At 36.5% G+C, this 6,689-nt stretch overlaps 1 pseudogene; it reads left to right on the top strand.

The window, feature by feature from the left end:
- Positions 1-5,805: 5,805 nt before the first annotated feature.
- Positions 5,806-6,689, top strand: LOC107142387 (annotated as a pseudogene).

Below are 6,689 nucleotides of genomic sequence, written 5' to 3'. Positions count from 1 at the left end.
TATATATATATATATATATATATATATATATATATATATATATAACATGCATGCACACACATATGGAGAGAGAACAACCTTCAGAAAATAAGAATATTAATATTCCTATGTGTTTGGTTATATTGTGAAACTGGTAGGTAACTGTAAAGGTTAATTTTAACAGTGAGGTGTTATACCAACTGAATGCTTGGTTTATGGAGTCCTTCTTCCAAATATAATTGTGTTTACTAGTGATGATTAATACTTTCATTTTTATACTAAGGACACCTGTTAGTATTGCTCAATTGTGGGAATCATAACTCTACTGATCACTCCAACAGGAAATGCTTTCTTTATCCTTAGAGTTCTTATGATATTGTTCTGTTTCATTCATATAATACTTGAGCTCGACTATCTTTTTTTCTAGAGACATTTGAGATCATATTCCAATTTCCCATTAGCTACCTCCGTATAATCATAAGCTCTCTGAAAATCCTGTGCATAATTTTTATCTCCTCAAGAGCCAGTACAAAACTTTGTCTACTTTAAAATAGGTTAAGTATTTGGAATATATGTATAAATGTTCTTATTTTCTACTTACAAGCTAAAAGACCCTTAACAATATGAAGTGATCTTTCCTTTAAAGAATAATGAGAATGAGCAGTGGATTAGGAACCCAGAACTTGGGCTTTGCTTTAACTAGCTCTAGGTGTTGGTGTTAACTTTCACATTAAGACCTCCTAATTTTCCTCTGTACAACCTGAAGGTGTAAACAATGACCAAGAATATTTTACTGTGAGTAAGATTAATTTTTATACATGTCTTTTTTCCTCTCAGATTTCCTGTGGTTAAATTGAGGTCCAGGGGCTGTCAAAGCTATTTCCTTCCTCAGGCTTTGGTCCTGGTAATAACAGTATTTTTGATACACTGAGGCTTAGTTGGAAATGATATTGTAGGAAATGGTGTCCCAATCCTGATGTGACAGCTGGATGTTGTCTTGCCAGGCACCTCTGAATGCTTTTTAAAATGAAGAAAGAAAAATAAAACTTTCCTGAGAATCTCACCTTTTAAAAAGCTTTTCTATGACATTCCTGGTAAATCGAGTCTGTGTTGAATTTGTGATCAGTGCCAATTTAAAAATTGATAGTGAAAACTAAAGTACATATATCAGGCTCAATTGTGTGCCCCCAAATATTGAAGTCCTTACCTCTACTACCTGAGAATAGGACCTTATTTGGAGATATGAGCTTTAAAGAGCTAAGTTAAAATAAGTTCATTAGGATGGGCCCTAATCCAACATGACTGGGCTCTTTAAAGAGCACATTAAGACAAACACATATGGAGGAAAGACGGTGCCGTAGAAGAAACCAGCCCTGCTGATGAGATGGTCCCAGATTTCTAACCTGTAGAACTACAAGAAGATAAACTTTTGTTGCTTACTCAATCTTTAGCACTTTGCTATGGTAGCCTGAGCTGACTAATAAGATATATGATAAATCTGAAAATCTCAGTAGATAGACAACATTCTTTAATTGGAATTTAAATATAAGTATGCAAGCTGAGAGTTTTTTTTTAAATTTGAATTTCAACAGGTTTCTTTTCAATGAAATGCTTCAATTTTAAGAGTCAGATTGTATTTTGCCAGAGTTCATAAACCATTGGGATTATGTTATATGATTATATAGCACTACAATTTCTGGCATGAATAAATCTCATTGAATGCCAAAGATAGGCCAATGAATATGCCTTGAAACACTGATAAAGAAAATAATTTCTTCATGACTGTTAGCATGAATCACATGAGATTTGAGATCTCTAAGGTGGTAGGTACAAATCAGCATCAATTTCTCTATTCTTTATGTGAATTTTGTTATTCATCCCAAATGATTTGATTAAGATAAAGCACTTATTCACTGGGGAAATGAATGGTACTGACATGGTATACCTTTGTAAAATATCATTGCATTTTATCATTATTAACCATTGCTATAGGATGCAACAATTGCTGACTTCTGGTACGATCATAAAACATTGGTATGGAAATGATTTTAAAAATAATCCCTTTCTTATAAAGCTAAACATAGTATTACCATGCAATCCAGCATAAGGGTTCCCAGATATTTTGGAAACATGCCCAGTGAAATAATTTCCTTAAGGTAGCAAAGATGACCACTCACAAAAGTGAATATGAATGTGCATAGCAGATTTATTCACATTTGTTGGAAATTAGAGCATCCAAGACATCCTTCAATAGATGAATGGATAAGTCATGGTATATCCATATAATGGAATATTCTTCAGTGATGACAGGAGTTATTAAACAGCCAAAAAATACGATGAAACCTAAATGTATTCTAAATGAAAGAATCCATTCTTAATTTTTATTTCATACATTCTGATTCCAATTTTATGATATTCTTGGAAAGGCAAAATCATAGAAACAATAAAAAGATCAGTGGAAGCCAGAGGTACAAGGGGAGGGAGAAAAGGTTTAATCAGTGAAGTAGAAAAGATTTTTAGGACAGTGAAATAATTTCCTTAAGATAGCAAAGATGGATAAATGACAGTATGACATGTGTGTATTGGAATTGAAAAATTAAATCCATGGATGTGAGCCATATTCCTCCTTTATTGGTATTTTCAGACTGGCAAGGAATATTGTTATTCCATGTAGTAATAAATTGGAATTGGAGGCATCAGCATGACTTCATGTTTATTTTAATATAGGTACAGATGATTACATATAGAAAAATTTATAGATACATTGTATTCATGAATTATTAGACACATACACATTCTTGTTCTGTCAATCAAAAGGCTCTAAAACAAATTACATCCCAGTAGCAAGGAGCACATCCAGTACACAGATCACAGTTCCTAATGTCATTCTCCATCACAACCAACTAGGGAAAGTAATATAAAATATTATCCTGGAACATCTCTTAGTTCAAAAATCAAGATTATGCTCAAAATAAATAAATAGATCAATTTTCTTAGGAGATATAGACGGGATGCAGGAACCAACAGAAAGATACTCAATGGCCAAAACTGGAACAATTTGGGCAACAAAATAAACAAAGCAGTATTAGATTATAAGTAGAGTAAATTGCATAGCATAAATATCCATGAGCCCATGGTGGCACAAATATAACTTTGAATAAATAAATGAATGGAAAGAAGAGGTGAATTTCAAATATTTTATGTAAATAGTGCTCCTGTAATGAAGTATCGTATAATTTCCTACTCCTAAAATATGGGCTATTCATTGTGACTGTGTTCTAGAAGTATAAGTAGAGAAACCTGACAAACACTATCTCATCCAGGTGCCCAAATTGACATCAAGAATGATGTCATGTAGATAGTGCGCTTGACAAATTTGTAGTGAGAATAGCATTTTACCTTGGTTTTCCTTTTCAAAAATAAAGGTAACTCAAGTTTTCATCATGATTAAGAAAAATCAGACAAATCCCAATTGAAGAATACTCTACAAAATACCTGAACAGACCGGCCATGTGCCTGTAATCCCAGCAACTTGGGAGGCTGGTGAGTTCAAAGCCAGTCTCAGCAACAGTGAGGCGCTAAGCAACTCAGTGAGACCGTGTCTCTAAATAATATACAAAATAGGGCTGGGGATGTGGCTCAGTGGTTGAGTGCCCCTGAGTTCAATCCCCATTATACCTCTGCACCCCACAATAACACAAAAAACCCTGAATAATATTCCTTAAAACTTTCAGTATCATAAAAAATAAGGAAAGTCTGAGAACTGTGATTTTTTTTCTTGACCGGTCAAGAGGAGCCTAGAGACATGACATCATCTACCTTTTGCTATTTTACTTGTTACTCTATATTTTGAGCAAATGAGTTAACAAAGAGTTGAAAGATATTAAGCAGCCTGGATGGTCAAATTCATGTATTATTAATGTGATAAATGGATTGTGATCTTTGTTATAACTATGACCGACTTTCTTTCTAGGAATAAATATATTGTGAGAAAAAGGGTAAGGTTCAGGAAGCAGCAGTATTCATGACAGATGAAATAGTAAATATATTTGTGTTTTCTGAGCAATGGAGATGTCCCATCAGCCTCCACAAGATGCAGTTTCAGATGTCTATGAAATTGGAATTCTCTCCATAAGAGGAATACTTGGTTCATCTCTGCTGACCATGTCATATAAGATCAGTTCTAAGCTTTGATTAAAGGAAGAACACTTTGTTTACATACTCCAAGAAGAGAAAGGAAGATATTTCTTTTTAAGCAACAAATGATTTTTTGTCACTGTTATCAAGAGTCAATGGAAGATGATTCCTACATCTCCTAAGTGCTGCTAGTGGCAAGGGGCATATATTATTTACCAGTGAGAGATAGTGCTGTGATTTGGATCTAGAATACCCACCCCCAAAGCTCATGTGTGAGGAAATGCAGCAATGTTGAGAGGTGAAATAATCACATCATAAGAGCTGTGGCCTCCTGAGTGGATCAATCTATTTAACAGATTAGTAACAGCAGAAACTCTAGGCAGGTATAGGAATGGTTGGAAGAGACAGATCACTGTGGGTATGGCCTTGGGTTATTTCTGCCCCTGGTTCCTCCCTTCTCTTTCTGTCTTCCTCTCTCCTGCGCTCCTTTCCCTCTTCCTCCTTCTCTTCTCTCCTGCCCCTCCTTTCTGGCTGATGAGTTGGAAAGTTTTCTTCCACTATGTCCTTCTGCTAAGAAGCACTGCCTCACCTCAGATCCAAAGCAATCGAGTCAGTCGACAATGGATCGAGACCTCTGAAACAATGAGCCCAAATAAAAATCCCCCCCTCTAGGTTGTTCTTGTCACATATTTTGGTTAGAGTCACAACAGCTGACCAACACAGGGAGCTACCTTAGACCATGGTTTTATGTCAGTGGGCTCAACACGTGTCTTAGACTTAGTCCAGAATTTTATGTAACAAGCATGAGGAAACAAGTCAAGTGAAATGTTTCTCAGACTGTGGAAAACCTCTATATTAAACTTTCCCTTGAGAAAAGTTGTTTCCAAATTGGCATACCACACATGAGCAATGAGAACTGGAGCAGTTACTGAATTTCATATCCAGGACTATACAGTTTTCAACTGTGGATAATGCTGTATAAGCTTTGGATTTTCATGGATTGAATCTAAATGTCAAAGTCATAATTATAGTCGCCATGGTGAGAATTTCTGTTCAGCTCTACGCTCTCCTTCTGGGACATTTGGGACTGTCATAGACAAAAACAACAACTGCCAATGATTAGGTGTTTTTGTGGGCTGGCTACTGTTCTAAGTGATTTTCACTTATTAACTTGGGTAACTAAATAATACTGTGAGGTAGGCATTACCACTGTTTCTATTTTGTAGAAGATGAAATTAAGGCTTTGGAAGGTTAGACCATTTGTACAAGCTCATACATGTGTTAACTGGCAGGCTCTCGTGCTCTATAGACTTATACTAAATATTTTTGTAAAGAGCTGCCTCTATTCTTTGAGACTTAAATCAGTGAAGGTGATTTCAGATCTACAGTCAGACAGGTTCCATCAGAAAAGACAGTGATGGTCACTGCTATGGTTCAATGTATACTCCTAAAAAGTTCATGTGAAAAAAAATCAAGCCTCAATGCAGTAGTGTTGGGATGTGGGTTTAATGCGAAGTGCTAGGTCATAAGGACTCCACTCTTAGGAGTATATTATTGCTGATTATGAAAGGGATTGAGCCCAGGGCTTCCGCCTGGGCGGGAACGCCCTGTGATGTCATCAACCCTCGCCGAGCGTTCGTCGCGCTCTCCGCTCACTCCTGGCGCCAAGAGGGGAGGTGTGTTAGAATCATGGCTGCTGCCAACCCTTGGGACCCGGCTTCCGCGCCGAACTCCGCAGGGCTACAGTTGGGCCACTAATGGCTTCAGGGTTGGTCACCCAGGAGATGTTAAATATATCTAAGAAAACAGCTCCTTGCTTTGAGAAATTCTCCAGACTACAACAGATCACAAATATTCAAGCCGAAATCTATCAGAAAAGCCTGGAAATTGAACTTCTGAAACTAGAAAAAGATGCAGCAGATGTTGTTCATCCTTTCTATTTGTCTCAAAAAGTGTCACGATCTACAAAGTATGAATAATCACCTGGAAGCTGTGCTGAAAGAAAAGAGGTCCCTCAGGCAAAGACTGTTGAACCCCATGTGCCAGGAAAACTTACCTTTGGAGACTTTTTATCACAGATATATGGTACATTTGCTGGAGTTGGCTGTGACTTTCATTGAGAGATTGGAAACCCATCTTGAAACAATTAGAAATATCCCTCATTTAGATGCAAATCTAAAGAAAAGGAGCAAGGCTTTAACCAAGATGGATGTTTTGGTGACTGAGACAGAAGAACTGGCAGAGAATATACTTAAGTGGCGAGAACAACAAAAGGAGATTTCTTCTTGTATCCCCAAAGTATTAGCTGGAGAAAGTTACCTTCAAAAATATGATATTATAATTTCTCCTTTACCTTTTACTTCTAAAGGTCATGCCCAAACAACTAATATCAAGTGATCATCAATTTTATTTTCCCTAATTATGTATAGTCATATACATCCATTTCTAGTTGATTGTGACTTGGGTATTTAAAGGCTTTGCTGCTAGCACTACTGAAACTGCCCGCAGTATATTGGAGTACCAAAATTTCAAGTTCATTAGGACCTGACTTCTTTCTGATTAAAAGACTCAAA

The sequence above is a fragment of the Marmota marmota genome, unplaced genomic scaffold, assembly GCF_001458135.2.
Source record: "Marmota marmota marmota unplaced genomic scaffold, marMar, whole genome shotgun sequence".
In the NCBI taxonomy this organism is placed as follows: domain Eukaryota; kingdom Metazoa; phylum Chordata; class Mammalia; order Rodentia; family Sciuridae; genus Marmota; species Marmota marmota.
The sequence above is the reverse complement of the archived record's forward strand: the minus strand, read 5'-3'. Positions and strand labels throughout refer to the sequence as shown.